The sequence below is a fragment of the Lissotriton vulgaris genome, chromosome 2_1, assembly GCF_964263255.1.
Source record: "Lissotriton vulgaris chromosome 2_1, aLisVul1.2, whole genome shotgun sequence".
NCBI lineage: Eukaryota > Metazoa > Chordata > Amphibia > Caudata > Salamandridae > Lissotriton > Lissotriton vulgaris.
Genome location: NC_141687.1, coordinates 1718682438 through 1718700941, shown reverse-complemented (window position 1 = coordinate 1718700941; position 18504 = coordinate 1718682438). Strand labels below are relative to the sequence as shown.

The window sequence follows — 18504 nt, the reverse complement described above, 5'->3', positions numbered from 1 at the left end:
GCACAGGGAATGGCCATGCATAATGGGTTCAGCCAGGAGAAGGAATACTGGGCGTAGGCATCAGCTGCAGGCCTCACCTGGCAGGCAGTAGATACTCCCTATGAGTTAAGACCATGCACAGTACTTTTAAATGCATCAGTACTGGTTGCAGGGGATGGCCAAATGAAATTCCTTGCACGCAGTCACCTAGTGGACATTGTTTATGGCTTACCAGCCTTGAACAGTTGGAGGGGAGGGTACAATAACTGAGCACAGAGCTTAGATGCAGAACAGATGTGTGCTCTCCTGGCTACTGCATAGGGCCTCCAACCAGGTGCACTCAGTTTGAGAACAATGTGATAATGAAATTCTGACCTTGTAGTCTGATCCCGCTGTGTATGACCTTTGACTCCTACTTGCTACATACCTAAAATACAATTAACACTGAGTCCTGCAGCCACTATTGTCCCAAGTGGAGTTTTTGTGGGTTAGCTCTGGGCTTCTCAGAGGTATCCGAGTTGCAGTTCTCTTCAGAAAGAAAAACACAATGTACAAACTCTTGTATTGATGTGTCTGGCCCTGTGAGTTATTGGCTGATATCGGAGTTGATGGATTTTGAGGAAGGTGAGCACACCTCTCAAGCCCAAAACCCACCGCCCAAGCAAAACAGTTTCACACTATTAAAGAAAGAATTCCTTGTAGATGCTTCAAAGGATCCTTTGGGCACTGCCTTTCGGGAGACCAATTGGTTATCTATGATGGCCGCCAGGACACTGTGCTATTAACTGGTGTCCAAGTCCAGTAGCTCACTAAGCTTACTGTCTAGTGTTCGTAGCAAGCTAGTGGGACTGTACCCACTGGATGTCCCTGTAGGTGTTAGATGCGGTACAAAGGCTTGTATCTTGACAACTACCATGTGCAGTCAAGGGTTCCAGGTGACAGGGGCACCCATAATGTGCACTGGATGGTATGCCTGTGGCCACTAGTAACTTGAAGAAAGGTCCACCGCTTCCACCAACAATATCTCTTGAAAGTAGCTGCTGGATAGATATTTCCAGTGGTTCCAGAATTGCCACACCCTCTTCCAGCTGAACATACTAGATGCCAGGCCAGAGATCAAAAGCAAACTCACCCTTCTTAAAGTCTGAAAGTTATTGGCTGATCGCCTCTTGCTTTCCACCCCAGTGTCATCATGCTTTAGCTGGGCAGGGGCAAAATTGTGATTGCTGGTAAGTTCTTAGTTGAAGTTCTCTACATACAGCTGGATCTTGGGTCTTTCCTAATGGATTAAGTCATACAGCCAGATCTTCATTTTCCTAGCAAGTTGAGCAGCAAGAAGGTACAGGCTTTCCAAGAGTACGGCCCATCCTGGAGGAGAAGTGGTAACCACGCAAAGGTTACATCCCTGCATATTAAAATAATTCTATCCTGATGCTGGTGCGCAGACCCTTCTTGATGTTGAGTTGAGACATTAAACAAAGTACTCGCTGGTGTTCCCAGTGCTGTAGTTAAGGATGTTCCTTCCCTATGGCCATATTTATAAACCAAAAAAATCAAAGTGGGGAAGGATCACTTGTCCTGAGTAACCAGGGTTTAGTTATTCCGGTACCGATAGAAAAAACCCTCATTCACGTACTTCGGCTCTCATGGCGGTACATCTTGATTCTCCGCCTTTCTTTGGTTTCTAGCTACATGACAGCATCATCATTGGGTTGATTTGTGTGCTTCTTCTACATGGAGTTGAACCACTGGTTAGTACAGTTGTGATTTAGTGATGAAAAAGGATTAGTGCACGAGTAAATGTTCTTGCTAAAAAGCCTGGGTAACCAAAAAGAATGCAGTTTTATTAGGTCTGGTATCAGGCTTGTTAAAAAATATTTTCATGCGTAGGGAGGAACGTTATGGGGCTTCCGCACTGTTTAGAGTCCTTAAAAAGGTTGACATGTTTCAGCCTTGGTCTGCCAAGGAGGGTCAAGTAGGCTTTCGTCAGGACCTAGAAACTAGTGGAAATGAAAAAAACGAAATAACCTCTTTTTTGTGAGGGTTGGTCTAGGTATATTATCCTGACCTGTATCAAGGTCTATGAGTACCTTGTCGGAGTTTATTCTAAACTTCGTTGGGCTGCCAAAAAAGCTGGGGCCTGCTCGCAGTATTGCACCACTTGTGCTTACTCGGCCCTTCTGGACCCGGATTCGATTTTTTTTTTTTTTCACTAGTTTCTAGGCCCTGAAGAAAGCCTACTTGACCCCCCCCCCTTGGGCAGACCAAGGCTGAAACATGTCGACCTTTTTATGGACTCTAGTGTCCCCTTGGCAGGAACCTTGTTCTTACTATGTATTCGATGGGTAGTGGAATCTTTCGGTTAATTGAACAAATTGAATTCCCTCCACTGTTGTAATGTTGAATGTTGAATGTTGAATGTTGAGAATATTTCACTAACCAGTCTTCTCTCATTCGAATCTTGGCTGCCCTTGGTGGCCCTTTGTGGTCTGGACTCAAGTTAGATGCACCAAACTTTCATCTGCAAGAATAACCCCCCCACCCCCCAAGCACACATTTAAGGCTGAGTTAAAATATATGCTTCATTATGAAACTTAAAGTCATACCATCCGGCACTTGGTATGCCAGTCGCCAGGTGGAACAGATCATCTATCATTTCCAGCTGTGCCTCATTTGCGAGGGAGTATGCTGTAGGAAGTAGCCTTTTTATATACTGTTGCCATTGTAAGGGCACAAAATTGCAAAAAGTCAAGAAGACCCTCTGGTGATTTACAGGGCTTACTTTAATAATCTCAAGTGCTCTATTTGTGGTAGTGTAGTCGAGCAGCTTAGGCTTATCAGAGAGGAGAGTTGAGCATTTGCTGTTCACATACAGTCAATAAATGGTTCACACACACACAATAAGAAATCTGAGCTCAATTTATAAAAATAAATGGATTTTTATATGAATTTAGACACCAAAATCTTTAGAATAACGTAAATCCTTTCGGAGATATTGATTTTAGAAGGAAACCGTAAAATAACTTAAATAGCGGTTTTGAGGCATGAGCCTCAAATGCTCAATGTTAACCTATGGGAGGAAAAATACATACAGCAATACCCTACTTGCGGGCAGAGTTCAGGGGTGTCCTTTCGGTGCTGGGGGGAGGAGGGCGGGGGACAATGTCCAAAGTACCATCAGCAGTTTCCTTGTACCGGCCCTTGTGTGTCTGGGTGCAGTGGTGCTGGTCGGGATGGTAGCCTCATGTGCTACACCGGTCCAAGGGACCTGAAACCAAGAGGCTGCAGTTAGAGACTAGGGGGCAAGTCCAGCTGAACCAAAAGGGGAGCTCCGGTTGTGGGGGGCCCCTAGGCCAAGGAGATGCAGTCAGAAGCCGTAAACCCGGCTTGAGGGGCTCGGGTGCAAAGGTGCTAGGCTGACTGGTCACTTCAGGTTGACGCTCTCACCATTTTTGGTCGCCAGTAGAGGAGGGAAAAATAAGACACCAGGGCCACTCTAGTCATGAGTCTCATAGGTCCTGAAGTCCCCTGTTGTGCACAAGGATTTTCAAGGCAGTGGTGTCGGGGCTGGACAAAGAACAAGCCTTGGCTGGTGCAAGTGTCCTGGTACTCAGGGTATTGCTGCAGAGGGGCTCCTGGAGGGTCTAGCATCTCGAAACTCTGCAAAGGGACAGGGCTGACATAGAGCCATGAAAACCTCCACCTGAAGAGTTGCTTCCTCAGTGGGCCCGATGGCCAGCTACATTGTGAACCAGGCCGATGCGGTCGGGCCTGCAGATGCATGGGGATGGGTCTTTCACCCCAAGGGCAATTATAGCTGGTTGTCGAAGTGTTAGGCAGTTCTGCTAGTGTTGGGGAGGAAGCACAGCCATGGGACGAGTCTGGTATTTGCAATTGTTAAGGAGCCAGCAGCAAGGAAAGGTTTGGTGCCAGTTTCTGTGCAGATCCTTCGTTCTCGCAGTCTCTTCTCTACTTTGTCCTTTTTCAGTTCTCAGGAAGTCTAATACTCAATTGAAGGGCATTTAGGAGAATATATGATGTAGCCAGTGGGCTCTCTACCACTAGGATGACTACACCCCCTATATGACCACTTCATATGGAGAGTTGGCATAGCCCTGACCCAGAAGTGAAACCCTTCTTTGGCTATCCTTTTCAGGTGGCCCACCTTAGGGGTGTGACTAGCCTGTGAACCTGTGAGTGAAACATACCTCCTGACTATCTAATTTCCCACCTGTTCTGGCGCCAAATGGGCCGCAGGGCAGGGAGGGGCATCCACCGAGGTGCCAGGCCTAACACCACTGAAAGAGGCTTAGGTAAGTCACCCCTACAGCAGGCCTCACAGCCCTAAGGCCGGGTGCACTATACCTCATGCGAGGGCATAACTTCATGAGCAGATAATGCCCCTATAGTGTCTAAGACCATTCTTAGACATTATAAGTGCACAGTGAAGCCATACTGAGTACATGGGCTGGGAGCTTGTCACTACGAGTTCCACGGCTCCATGGTACTAAACATCTCCGCTTTATAAACCCACACTGATTTTAGTGTTGGAATTGTTAAGAAATGCACCCAGAAAGCACTTCAGTGGTGCCCCCTGAAATCCTACCAACTTGTGTCTGACTGGTCCCCACCAGCCTGCTACCTTTAGACATGTTTCTGATCCCCTGAGGTAGGACTCTTTTGCTCTCCTGGGTCAGAAACAAAGCCTGCTCTGGGTGGAGGGGCTTCACACCTACCCCAAGCAGGAACAGCGTAGAAAGGTGGTGAGCCCCAAAGGCTTCCAGTCTTTTGTTACGCTGACCTGGGCCTCTCCAGCTAGTGGAGATGCCCGCCCCTGACCAAGTCCCATTTTTGGTGGCAAGGTCAGCGGGGAAAATTAGTAAGCAAGAGAGGTGTTTCCCCTCTCAGCCAGGACCACCCATAAGGGGCCCAGGGCTGAAGTGACCCCTCTCATTTGAGAATCCTCCATATTGTTGTGGAGGATTCTAGCCAATAGGTTTAGGGATATGCCCTCCTCCCCAGAGGGAGTGGAAGTACAAAGGGTGAAGGTACCCTAATGTTAAGTAGCCCATTGTCTACTACCTTCTGTGTCCTGTAACGCCCCTACAACTAGTATTTAGGGGCACCTCTGAACCTTAATCATCAGATTACCAATGACTTAAGAAGAAGAGGACAAAGAATCCTGCACGATAAGAAGCTACAGCCACTGACTTGGCTCTGCCTGTGGAACCGCAAAAACCCCGATGCCCATGGCCCAGGTTCCAGTGGCCCAGTGGTCCACCAAAGGTCCCCCAGCGATCCTGATCAAGAGCCCCTCATGGGTTGACCCCTGCCTGGCTTCACATAGACACCTGCAACCTCTGCACGACAACCCTCCCTCCCTCCCCCTCCCCCCACCATCCCCAACCTGACTTGGAAGCTGATTTCCAGTGCCAAAAGACACCCCAGCACCCAGAGCCACTGGTCCTTGGGGAGATCTACGGATGGTGTCCTGACGGTCCACCACATCCCAACTTATCTGTGCAGCTGTAGGTTTCCTTTGATCGGACTCCTGGCCAGAGCCTGCAGCCTTTTTTCCGACTTTGAGATTCCTCATTAGCTTTCCTTTTGTGCCTTATGCTGTGTTGGCACTCTGCACCCAGCTGCCCCATGTACCGCTGGAGGTGTAAGTTTGGTGCTGCCTTGTGGCCCCCTCCCCGTGCTTACCTTAACCCCTGGAGGCTGGGTTACCAAATCATGCTGCTTGTCTATGAGTAGTACCAATTTGATTGCCCCCCTTCTCCATTGGATTACATTGGCACCAGATACCTGAACTTTACCTGGAAACAGGGTATTTATCCAGAAACTCTATATCGTAAATCGTTTACTTGCTTGCATATTGCCGATTGTGTTTCCTCCCATAGGGTAACATTGTATTATTGAAAATTTACCAAGTATCCACTTTTTCATTGGAAAACATTGATACTGCAAAACGTATTTACTTGCAACAAACTACCTTTGGTTCTATAAAATAAAGATACTAAAAGTAATATATTTGCAAACCATCGGTCTCGGATTTAGTCATTGTATGTAATCGTTTCTTACCTGTGTGTTCAACAAATGCTTAGCACTGCCCTCTGATAAGCCTTACTGCTCATCCACACTACCACAAAAGAGAGCATTCATATGATCTACTTGAGCCTCTGTAAAAGTCCTGGGGATCCACTGTACTCTGTATCTACTATACCAAAATAAGGTAGAGTGTGCACAGAGCCAACGTCCTACAATATTCTCCAACATTTGTTAGGATGTCTGCATCCAATTTCCCACAGCGCTCTTTATTTTGGCAAGCTTTGCCCTACGGGCTGAATTCCCTAGTCTTCCTCTTGCTTACTCCCTCAGTACACACCAACATTTGTTTCATGGTACTGTGTCGACATCAGAGGACCAGTCTTCCTGCAAGAAGGCATCCAGGTACCCTCCATTCTATTCCAACCCGTTTTTTTTCACATTGTACCTTAGCCTATTTTTGTGCATGTGTGTGTTGTCAATGCTTTACAATGGAGGTGCCATCAGCTCTCAGTGACTTTGCTACTTTCATTTGAAAGTGAGAGGACATGAACTTTTGCAGCGTGACACTTTCTGGATTCACTATGCTGTGCATTATTCCGCTGTCTAGTGGTTGGGTCCGGAATCGTAGTCTTTTCTCTTTTTTTTTTTTTTTCTTTTGCATAGCCCAAGTGGGCGTCAACGTCACACCCTTTGGTGTACTTCCTGAGACGTCAGCATGCTTCCTGAGGAAGCGCCCACCCTTGGGCGCCAACTTCAGATTATTTTTTCCACCTTTGGGTCTGGATCGTCTCCGAGAGGCTCCAGAGTTTTTGGAGGAAAGAAGAGGGAAAAGACAGATTTCTACACAAAAAAAGATTGGCGAAGACATCGAGAAACTAGATCACTAAACCGAGATGACGAAGAAGGAGAACTTCGACGTCCGACAGAGAATGCGCACGCAGGGTGCCCCATGAGTGCAAGAATGGACAAAACACCTTTTCAATTCTGCTGTAACTGCCACCACAAATACGCGTAGAAGGACTAGCACCCGGTATGTAACCTACCTCTGCCTACCGGTTGACCACGAAAGAAAGGATTGCAACGCCTCCTCCGTCTTCACCCCGAAGACTCTCAGGGTTAGAGAGAGACAGAGAAGAGCCAACTACAGCATGCAAGGCAAAGGCCAACCTCCGTCGCTTCGGGACCTAGGCCTCTCCAGAGACGAAGAGGACAACATCGCTGAGGGACCAGATGACTACACGGTCATTGAGACCAATAAGAAAACATCTAAAGAGGTAGGAGAGACGTCAACCCCTAAACCCCCGACAGACTCTCGAAAGCCCGAGTCAGACTCTCGAAAAACAGAGTCTAAGTCCATGAAAGGAGCACTGGCGCCGAAAATATCGACGGCCGCAGCTGCATCCAGGGACAAACAGCCCAGCGGATCCTTCGAAAAGGACTCCCAGACGGCCAAAAGCCAAGGTCGTCTAGGCACGTCCCCGAAAAAAAACGCCGATTCCGAAGGAAAAGGACCCCGAAGGCTACTTCGATGTCGACGACTACGTCTGAGAGATCGGCCGAAACACTCGACACCGAACAGGCCGCCAAAATGGAGAGGAAAAAGAGAAGGCTCGAGGCTGAAATGGATAACATCCTGCAAAGGAAAAGAGAGTTCAACGAAAAGATGAAAAGGTTTACGATTCCGTCGAAACAGACTATCGTCTAAATCGAAGAAGAAGAGGAGTTAGACGCCAAAGGGCCGCCAAACTCCAGAGCCCCTGGAACACCAAGAGGAAGAGGGTCTATACTGCGACGAGGAAAACCCGCGGGCGAGTTTTGGCTCGCCATCCTCGATGGCACAGGACCTGGATTGGCAGGACCTCGCCGCCGAAAGCCCAGAAGAAGCCGTGGAATTGTACCCTTTGAGGCTTTCGCCGCCAGATGACATTGGGGTCTACAACATGGTCGCCAGGAACGCGGCAACAGCTTACGGAGTGAAACTGGAGAAAGAAAAACCAAAGGCCTGCTTCCTCTTAGAGACCCTGCTCCTCACTCCAGTGGAGAAGTGTGGCTCAGGGGTTAGAGGCGGCAGACCCGGAAGCTGAGATCGGTCCTGAACCAGGGTTCAATTCCCCGCCTCGGCGGGTCTTGGGCTAAAAATTCCACGGACTCGATAATTCTCGCTCCGGTGCCTTCTCGACTCACGGGTTCACACTCTGCGACTCTGGGCAATAGCTTGCTTAATCTCCACAACGGCCCCTCGCGGCGGGATGCCTGACTTTCACCTTGTGGATACCCGCTGGGGCTATCACACAGGGGAATATCAGGACGGGTTCCCTAAGCAAGCGCCGGGACACCCACTGCGGGTAGCTGTGCGCTATATAAGCTCAACTACATTTACTCCAACAAGGAGTCAATTCCTTCCCATGCTTCAAAGTGTCCTGGACCAGGGGAGGGAAGCATTCAAAGACCCAGCGACCTGCTGGTCTGTCACACCTAGTACAGAGAAGAAATACAAGCACTCCTCTAAAGATCCCCCCTACATCCAGGGTTCCGTCACGGCTGACTCCCATTATTGCGGCAACAGCCAGGAAAAGGGCAAACGTTCCAACAACATCAGGCCCACCACCTCACAAAGAAAGTAGGAGGATGGACCTCACTGGAAGGAAGAGAGAGAGGAATGCAGCAGTACACTGGCGCTTTGCAAACTCTAATGCCCTACTGAACAGACACTCATACCAGCATTGGGACAAGGTCGGCAGCTGCTCAAACACCTCCCTGAGCAATACCAACAAAGAGCGTCACACCTGGTGGAGGAAGGCAGGAATATAGCAAATTCATGCCTAAAATCGGCCTCAGATGGGGATAACACATCCAGCAGGCTCATGATGATCGGGGTCACAGAAAGAAGGCATGCCTGGCTGAGGATCTCGGGCTTCAAGCCGGAAGTACAAAACATTCTGAGCACCTCATTCAATGGAGAAACCCTGTTTGGGGCACCGGTGGATGAGAAACTCACCCAGCTCAAAAAAGAAAATGAGACTGCAAGGTCCATGGGGGCCTTGCAATTCAGAGGAATAAGAAGGGGTACTCTGACACGGTGACCAAACGGAAGAGGGGGAAACCAGCCGGAACGTCACATCAAACATTCCAGCAGACCTACCAGGGTGACAATCAAGCACAGCAGGTCCAGCAAAAACAAACCTGGCAGTACCAGCCTCTGGGCCAGTACTTTCGCGGGAGGACGAATGGATGAGGGCAAACAAGAAAAGGGGGCCAGCAACCCACCTCCAAAGTGACTCCGTCCCACCAAGCGTGCCCACCCACACAACCCCTCTAAGGGTGGGCACAACAAGGTCAACAAAGGAGGGTTACACGGACTAAGCATCAACGAAAATGTAACACCAGTAGGAGGCAGGCTAAAACATTTCTTGCAGGAATGGAAGAAAATAACTTCAGAGAAATGGATACTCAACATCATACAGTTCGGATACTGCATAGAACTGGAAAAGAAACCACCAAACAGAAAACCAAAAAGAAAGGCGCACTCCGCAAAAGAACTAGTGCTACTCCTAGAGGAAGTACAAGAACTCCTCCAAAAGGAGGCCATCGAACCAGTACAATTCAGAGAAAGAAACATGGGAGTGTACTCAAACTATTTCCTAGTACCAAAAGTGGACGAAACGCTAAGACCCATCCTGGATGTAAGGCTCCTAAACCAATACATGACACAAAAATTCAAAATGACATCCCTACAGGAGGTCATTCCTCAAATAAGGGACGGAGACTTCATGTCCACCATAGACCTCAAAGATGCCTACCTTCACATTCCCATGAGCAGGCAGCACAAACATCTACTAAGATTTGCTATCAACAAAGCGCACTACCAGTTCACAGCCCTAGCCTTCGGACTAAAGCCCGCATCAAGGGTCTTCACCAAATGTCTCGCTGCCGTGGCAGCGCACCTATGGAAGGAAGGGATTCATGTATACCCTTACCTCGACGACTGGCTAATAAAAGCAAGTTCCCACAAGACATGCAAGGAACGCTGACAGATCTGGGATTCTCCATACACTGGGGGAAATCCTCAATGGAACCAGAGCAAGTGAAGAACTTCCTAGGCGCCCAGATCAACACCATTCAGAGCAAGATGTCCCCCAGGGACAAGAAAACACTTGCCCTGCTGAAGGAGACACGCCACTACCAGAAGGGGCGAGCTCTGACGGCGAGGGCAGCGAGCAAGATCATGAGGATGATGGCGTCCTGCATACACATGGTCCCCAATATACGGCTCCACATGAGACCATTCCAGGAATAGATGCAACAACAATGGTCACGAGCTACAGGAAGTTGGGAAGATCTAGTGGTTGTAACACACACCGTGCAGGAGGAGATAACGTGATGGAACAAGGAGAACATAACAAGATGGAAGCCTTTAACACCACCAACCCCAACAATGACCATCACCACAGATGCATCTTAGATGGGGTGGGGAGCACACATGAACAAGCTTAAGGTGAGGGGTCTGTGGACTCCAGCAGATGCGATCAGACACATCAACTACCTGGAACTAAAGATTGTGCTCCTCGCCCTGAAGGCCTTCCAGAAACAACTGTACAACCAGAGAGTGTTGATACAGACTGACAACAAAACAACGATGTTCTACATCAAGAAACAGGGAGGAACACAATCAGTCACACTATCCAACTTAGCGCAGGAAATATGGAGATGGGCCATCCCACTCAAAATAGTCCTACTAGCCATACACCTACCAGGAAAGGACAATGTGGAAGCAGACCGGCTCAGCAGACAGACATCAGCATCCCATGAGCGGGAGCTCAATGCACAGGAAAGACAAAGGCTATTCAGGAGGTGGGGAACACCAACAATAGACCTATTTGCGACACACCAGAATGCAAAATGCCGATACTTCGTATCCAGGCAACCAAAGGAACAATCCAGGGGGAATGCCGTATGGATAAGCTGCTCAAAAACATTTGCCTACACTTTTCCCCCGATACCACTGATACACAGGGTACTCAGCAAGTGCAGAACCAGCAACATGACACTGATCCTGGTGGCACCACAGTGGGCAAGGCAGACCTGGTACTTACAAATAATGGACCACCCCACAAGTTCGGGAAAAGAAAGGACTTACTCTCCGTGCAAAACGGACAAGTACTACACCCAGAGCCAGAGAGCCTCAGCCTAGCTGCATGGCTCCTGAAGACCTAGAGTTTGCACACCTAAGACTACCGGAGAGCACTCTGCGGGTGCAACTGGAGGCAAGGAGACCTACCACACGAAGGTACTATGTGGCAAAATGGAAGAGGTTCGCACAGTGGTGCAGCAAGGAAAAGCTACACAAGATGACAAGGGAATCATCGGTGCTAAAATATTTAACACACCTGCTGAAAGCAAAACTAAGTTCATCCTCGCTAAGAGTACACCTAGCAGCGATCGTAGCCTACACAAGAGGAGAGACAGGAAAAAGCTTCCTTACATCACAAGTAGTTAAGAGATTCCTGGAAGGGGCAAAAAGGATCGCACCACCTAAGAGGATGCCGCCACCTGCATGGAACCTTAATTTAGTCCTAACAGAACTTATGAAAGCGCCCTTTTAACCCATTCATAAGGCCTCACTACAAATGCTCACAATGAAGACAGCCTTTCTGGTGGCAATCGCCTCACTGCGCAGGGTGAGCTAGCTGCAAGCATGACGCTACAAGAACCCTACATCCAAATACACAATGACAGGGTGGTAATGAGAACGGACCCACACTTTATGCCAAAAGTGGTGTCAAGGTTTCACAAGAACCAAACAATACAAATACCGAGCTTCTTTCAGAAACCATCCACAAGTGCGGAGAGGGCACTGCACACTGTGACGCTAGAAGGGCAGTAATGCATTACATAGAAAGAACGAAAGAGCACAGGGAAACAAAGCAGTTCTTTGTGTCCTTCGCGACCAGTTTCCGGGGTAGACCAGTAACAAAAGACACCATTCCACGATGGATCGCACAAACTATACAACTCTGCCACAAACAGGCAGGGCAAGAACTAACAGAAGAGGCACAAGCCCACTCTACCAGGTAAAAGGGAGCAACAATTTTCTTCCTGGCTAACACACCCATTCAAGACATATGCCTGGCGGCAACATGGGCTTCAGTGCACACTTTCACTAAGCACTACTGCGTGGATATACAAATGAACAAGGAAGCACAAGTAGGACAGAAAGTGCTTCAACATATATTAAACAACCAACGCTCATCTTCCATCCAGCCGCCACAAACATAACAAACCGCTACAAAATCTATGCATAGCATAGTGAATCCAGACAGATTCACGCTACAAAACAGATTCTTACCTGTCGGTGTAGTTTTGCAGCTTGAAGATCTTTATGGATTCACTAGCGAACCCACCCACCTCCACCAGTAAGATGAGGCAGGAGAAGGTGGAAATATCATTTATTTAAGCAAGAACTTGAAAACATTCAGAAAGGATTCACGAACATGACACAAAAACAAGAAAAAAAGAATCCGAAGATGGCGCCCATAGGTGGGAGCTTCCGCAGGAAGCATGCTGGCGTCACAGGAAGTACACCAAAGGGTGAGACGTCGACACTCACCTGGGCTACGAAAAAAAAAGAGGAAAGACTACGATTCTGGACCCAACCACTAGACCGCAGAATAATACACAGCATAGTGAATCCAGAAAGATCTTCAAGCTGCAAAACTACACCGACAGGTAAGAAACTATTCGCTTTCAGCAGTGGCAGAGTGTCTGCACTTCTTAAGGGAGGTGACATACTTTTAGCTGGAGCAATTTTGAAGTATTAAACATGCTTCAGGATAGTGAGTACATGCACATCGATTTTTCTATTTCAGGCACTGGCTATAGTGTAATTACTCTGTTTTGCCTGCTTCGACTGTCAAGGTGAGACATCTGTGTGTACTGAGCACTGCTCTCATCTCTTGAATCAATGCAGAATCTGCTCTGAGACACATGGCAGGGATATGGTGATGTCCCTGATCACCTATCAGGGCAGTTACTTGCCTGGGAGGAAAGGGCAGAGAGGGGGAAAGAGATGAGAAATGTCAGATTGCACCTGATATTCCAGGAATAAAAGTGCCACCAGTAACCTCTGTAATTTAACAAAGGAACCATGACGCTCCCTGGCTCTAGGCATCGAATCTTTTCTGTCTCTCTACCCTTATATTTTCACACTTGCCCTTGTTCTCAAAGTTGTGCATGGTGGCAAATCACGAAGGGGCAGATGTATTCACTTTTCATCTTTCTTTCTCAGCTTCCAGGGTCACAAATGGACATTGCAAAGGATGACTTCAACGTCGCCTGTATGATGACCGCTGCCTAATCTGGTTGGTGACCTGTTCCTCATCTGTACAATGATGCCTGCCTGGCCTCTGCAAGGACTTACGCCATGCCTCTATGATGTCCGCTTCTGGTTGATGCCGTCCGCTTCCCCTTTGCATAGACCGTGGCCTTTTGAATGTGATGATCTTTGCCTCACCTGAACCATGGCCACCTTGCTGGAATTTTAAGTCCACCCCACTTGCACAATTACCTCTGCTTTGCTTACACGACGACCTTCGCCTTGCTTGGGCGATCACCTCAGACTTGCTTGCACAGTAACCTCTGCCTTACACACACGAAGGCCTCAATCGCTTATGTGCGTTACCATCACTGCAAGGATTGCACCTTCAGCTACCACTTTTCTCACCACAAACTGTCCTAAAGCTGCTTATTTTTGTATGACCTGAAGATGAATGGCCAGACTACCAACATCCTTCCCAGGTCTACTTGAAGTGCCATCCTTGACAGCTGAGCTGTGCTTGCGGTTTCATGGATGGTTGTCATATTCTTAGCTTCCACCACCCTGTCCATGGGCATGCAAAAGTGAGGCACTAGAATAATCTAACCATAATACAGAACATTCTCCAAGCAGACCTCGGCCTTTGCTCTTAAGCAATTCTGTCACAAGAATAATTACCTTTGTTCAAGCTCCTGTAAAATTTTTGAGTAGTGCTTGCAATGAGAACCCGGATCACCAGATACCTCTTTTTAGGGTCTTTTCACAGACTCTAATCCTAAGGGCAAAGATATCCGAGTGAGGCTCTTCATTCAGGAGCTGTGTCCACAGTTCATGCCATGGGGCAGTAAGATTCAAGGGTTGACCTTGTTGATCATTCCAGGAAGAAGATGAATCCTCTTCAGACTGTTCTCTTATGATACGTTTCATGAAGATTTCATTCCAGGGACACCCTGATCCACTTCAGGTTATTGTCCTGCCAAAGCCTCCTAACGAACTTCATGATAGCCCGCAATACAGATATAAAGAGTTGCATGAAACACCTCCTGCATAGCCACAATACAACCCCTTTTAGGCCTTCAATTGCCTGAATTGTATATTCAATAGGTCTATGTTGGCCTCTATTTGATGGTCCGTGTGGCAGTCACAATCTTTATAAGATACCTTTCAAGGTCATATCCTTCTGCTCATTAGCACATGGGGCCAGTCCCCTGTTTTCACTGTGGACATGGAGATTCTAGCTTACAAGTGATTTCCAACCAAGACTGGGGCAGTAGGGTTCTTTTACCCAAGGGCAGTGTACACAGTACTTTTCTGCTAGCAGCTGATGGGATTCGGTACTTGTGCTCCAGTTCTGGGGCAACCAGTAGCTTCGCTCACTCTAATTGGTATAATGAAATGACATTGTGGCCTTATGACAACACTGCCAGCTACCATCCATCCAGTGGAACAGAGTAGATCTTGCATCTTAATGCGTCAGATGTGGTGTTATAATCGGTCACTTCATCTTTTACTGCAGAACCCCAAACAATACAACTAAATACACAGATCTAGAATATTTATTGGGTCTGCTGTTTGCTTTTAGCCATTTAGATTTACTTTAATGCTCAGACATGCCCCTAACTTCTTGCGAGGCAGTGTTCCCCTTCCCTCTATGCCCTGCCAGCTGACTGCCTTTACTTTTGACTTGACTGTCCCTTGTGTACTGTTTTTGTATATGCGTTTATTACAAAACAAATAAAGTTTTTTGAATGTTCTCCTAATTTTTGATTATTTTTTTTTTGAAGGGGGTGGGGGCAGATGTGGTTGGGAAAGGTAGGAGCTGTTCTCTGAATTCTATCTGGGTAGGGTGTGGATGCGCACAAAGACAGACTGTCAATGAAGAGATCTTTTACGGGTATGAAAAATTTGTACATGGACAATGGCCCTAAAACTGTAATTTCCTTGAAAATATTTTTTGTCACTCTTGGACTTCACAAATTGCATGTCAAATGTGGTGCAGTATAAGCTGCAAACATGCATTATATTGGCAATGCGTAGGGGAGCAGCTGGTGCTTATGATCCTACTGCGTCACTCTAAATGAGTTCGAGATCAATGAGTTGCTTCATCTATTTTCAGCCAGTTTCATGTTAACCACTCCTTTTCATAGGTTGGTTTTCTTTGGCTACCCTTCCTCCTTAAGATGGCATTCACCATGTGCTCTGTAAATAGGGAACTTTAACCCCTTCCATGCTCATGACGAGCTCAGCACATCATGATGCATGGTTGAGCTGTGCTGGTGACGAGCTGAGCTCGTCATGAAACAATGGAAATAATCAAAAGTCAGCACAGGAGGGGAAAACACCTAGCAGCCAAGGTGTTAATATCTCTATTCTAAGTTCCTCGATTTCTTCAGCCATGCATACTGTGGAGATGTTCCCTCTCTAGCAGACATTTGACTCCACTGACCAGTCGAACCTTCCATTATTTACAAAAAAAGAAACTCCCTACTAATAAAATCAAATGGACACCTATTTTGGGTGAAGCCGTTAATTACTCCCTCTATAATATATTCTTAACAAACCACTAATGTAAGTGCATATACTAGATGCACTACTGAAGACACTTGGCACCAACTTCACTCCCTTCAGAATACAGTATGAGGGGAAATATTTGCAAATGTATAGGGTCCGGTTTTAATTGGGCTGAGCAGAATTACCTCATGGACTTCCACTCTGCCTGATTCCAAGTGAGTTGCTATTCCTACATGAAGACTCTCCTAGATTTACATGCAAAAACAACAATTGATGGACAGAATGCAGAACAATGTCATACATTCACCCCAGTACAGAGATCTGGGCCTAAATCCATCGTTTTTTGCACTCCACACCACCCCAGTTCAGACATGGCCATATGCAAATCAGCCTTGACCCTGTGCCTCATGGGAACAGTCCAGCCCGAACTGCCAAGCCATGTCTTTCCTGGACCGCAATCAAGCATCCTAGGACCGGTTTCTGGCTATCAGCCGTCTTGAGCCAGGATAGCTTAACTCAGTGGTGTGGGGAGCATGGGACTCACTAAGTTAAGGAAGGTCTATAGCCAAGTGACAAAATCAAAATGTGTTTATATGGAGATCATGGTTGATATAGCTTACATATGAAATTGAGAATGGAAAGTCCAACTATATATAGATAATCTCAAACAATGAAATATTCTCATTTGATTTTATTGGTATATATTATATATATTTATCAATTCTTTTAAGATTTACATATTTTTTTATATATTCTTTTTGTGTTTTTCTCTTCTGTTTTTCTTTTCTTTTCTTATAGTTGTTTTTCAATATAACAAAAGTCAGTTAAAAGCATACTAGAAAAAATATATACATAACCAATAGACATGAGACTGAACAAAATGTTGAAGGCAAAGCGGTAGATGTCAAAACGCGCGTTTCGGCTCTTGAGCCTTCTTCAGGTTACCGTCTATTGCTAAAAATTTGTGCGAACTCAAACCTAATTCTTGGCTAGGATGTGAAGGGTCAGTCGATGTTTAGGGTTTCTTGATATCTTCAGATGCAGGTAGATCAAAGCGAAGAACATATATGTTGTAGCTGTCAGCGGATGGAGGTGATATCTAGGAGTCACTAGATGAGTTCCTGTCAGTTATCTACAGTTTATTGGCACTGGGAGTAGTATAGGAATGAACTTGCTGAACATGAAAATAAAGAGGTCTATGAAGTTTCTTTAAATTATGAGGCAAATGGATGACCAGGATAAACGATAATAGCATCAAAGGAATTGTTCATTATCTGGGGATAGGCAAAGAATTGCTTCCCGTGAGTTGGGATCTGTGTAATAATTAATGTTCATATTGCCATATCTGCTGAGAGTGGCTGAAAGTTTCTAACTCCCGGTATTAAGAAGAAAACGACCGCCCGTGACTGAGGACGCTGGATACAAACCCTTTTTCTGGCTATCAGCCGTCTTCAGCCAGGATAGTTTAACTCGGTGGTGTGGGGAGCATGGGACTCTCATCTGAGCATACCCATCCCACTCGGGTGACAAATGCAAAAACAACAATTGATGGACAGAATGCAGAACCATGTCATACATTCACCCCAGTACAGAGATCTGGGCCTAAATCCATCGCTTTTTGCACTCCACACCACCCCAGTTCAGACATGGCCATATGCAAATCAGCCTTGACCCTGTGCCTCATGGGAACAGTCCAGACCGAACTGCCAAGCCATGTCTTTCCTGGACTGGAATCAGGCATCCTAGGACCGGTTTCTGGCTATCAGCTGTCTTCAGCCAGGATAGCTTAACTCAGTGGTGTGGGGAGCATGGGACTCACGTCTGAGCATACCCATCCCACTCGGGTGACAAATGCAAAAACAGCAATTGATGGACAGAATGCAGAACCATGTCATACATTCACCCCAGTACAGAGGTCTGGGCCTAAATCCATCGCTTTTTGCACTCCACACCACCCCAGTTCAGACATGGCTATATGCAAATCAGCCTTGACCCTGTGCCTCATGGGAACAGTCCAGCCCGAACTGCCAAGCCATGTCTTTCCTGGACCGGAATCTGGCATCCTAGGACCGGTTTCTGGTTATCAGCCGTCTTCAGCCAGGATAGCTTAACTCAGTGGTGTGGGGAGCATGGGACTCACGTCTGAGCATACCCATCCCACTCGGGTGACAAATGCAAAAACAACAATTGATGGACAGAATGCAGAACCATGTCATACATTCACCCCAGTACAGAGATCTGGGCCTAAATCCATCGCTTTTTGCACTCCACACCACCCCAGTTCAGACATGGCTATATGCAAATCAGCCTTGACCCTGTGCCTCATGGGAACAGTCCAGCCCGAACTGCCAAGGCATGTCTTTCCTGGACCGGAATCAAGCATCCTAGGACCGGTTTCTGGCTATCAGCCGTCTTCAGCCAGGATAGCTTGACTCCAGTCATGAGGCATCCCATGAGGCACAGGGTCAGACTGATTTGCATATAGCCATGCCTGAACTGGGGTGGCAGAGTGGGCTAAAGAACGGTGATGGATTAAACCCAGATCTTTTGACTGGTTGTGAGTGTTTGATTGATTCAGATGCGCCGTCCATCACCACCCCGTTTTGTACCGCTTTTGGCCGCCATAAGTGTGGCAGGGTATGCTCAGACGT

At 47.1% G+C, this 18504-nt stretch overlaps 2 protein-coding genes across 3 annotated transcripts in view; one reads left to right on the top strand and one right to left on the bottom strand.

Annotated features, from left to right (window-relative positions):
• LSP1 (lymphocyte specific protein 1) overlaps nucleotides 1–15095 on the top strand; it is a 277490-nt gene extending 262395 nt beyond the window's left edge. For both annotated transcript variants that reach the window (XM_086957714.1, XM_086957713.1), the window contains exon 12: nucleotides 13316–15095. The gene's annotated coding sequence lies outside the window, so the exon portion shown is untranslated. The remainder of the gene's footprint in view (nucleotides 1–13315) is intronic.
• Nucleotides 1–18504, bottom strand: part of PRR33 (proline rich 33) — a 119133-nt gene that overhangs the window by 3825 nt on the left and 96804 nt on the right. The window lies entirely within an intron of this gene.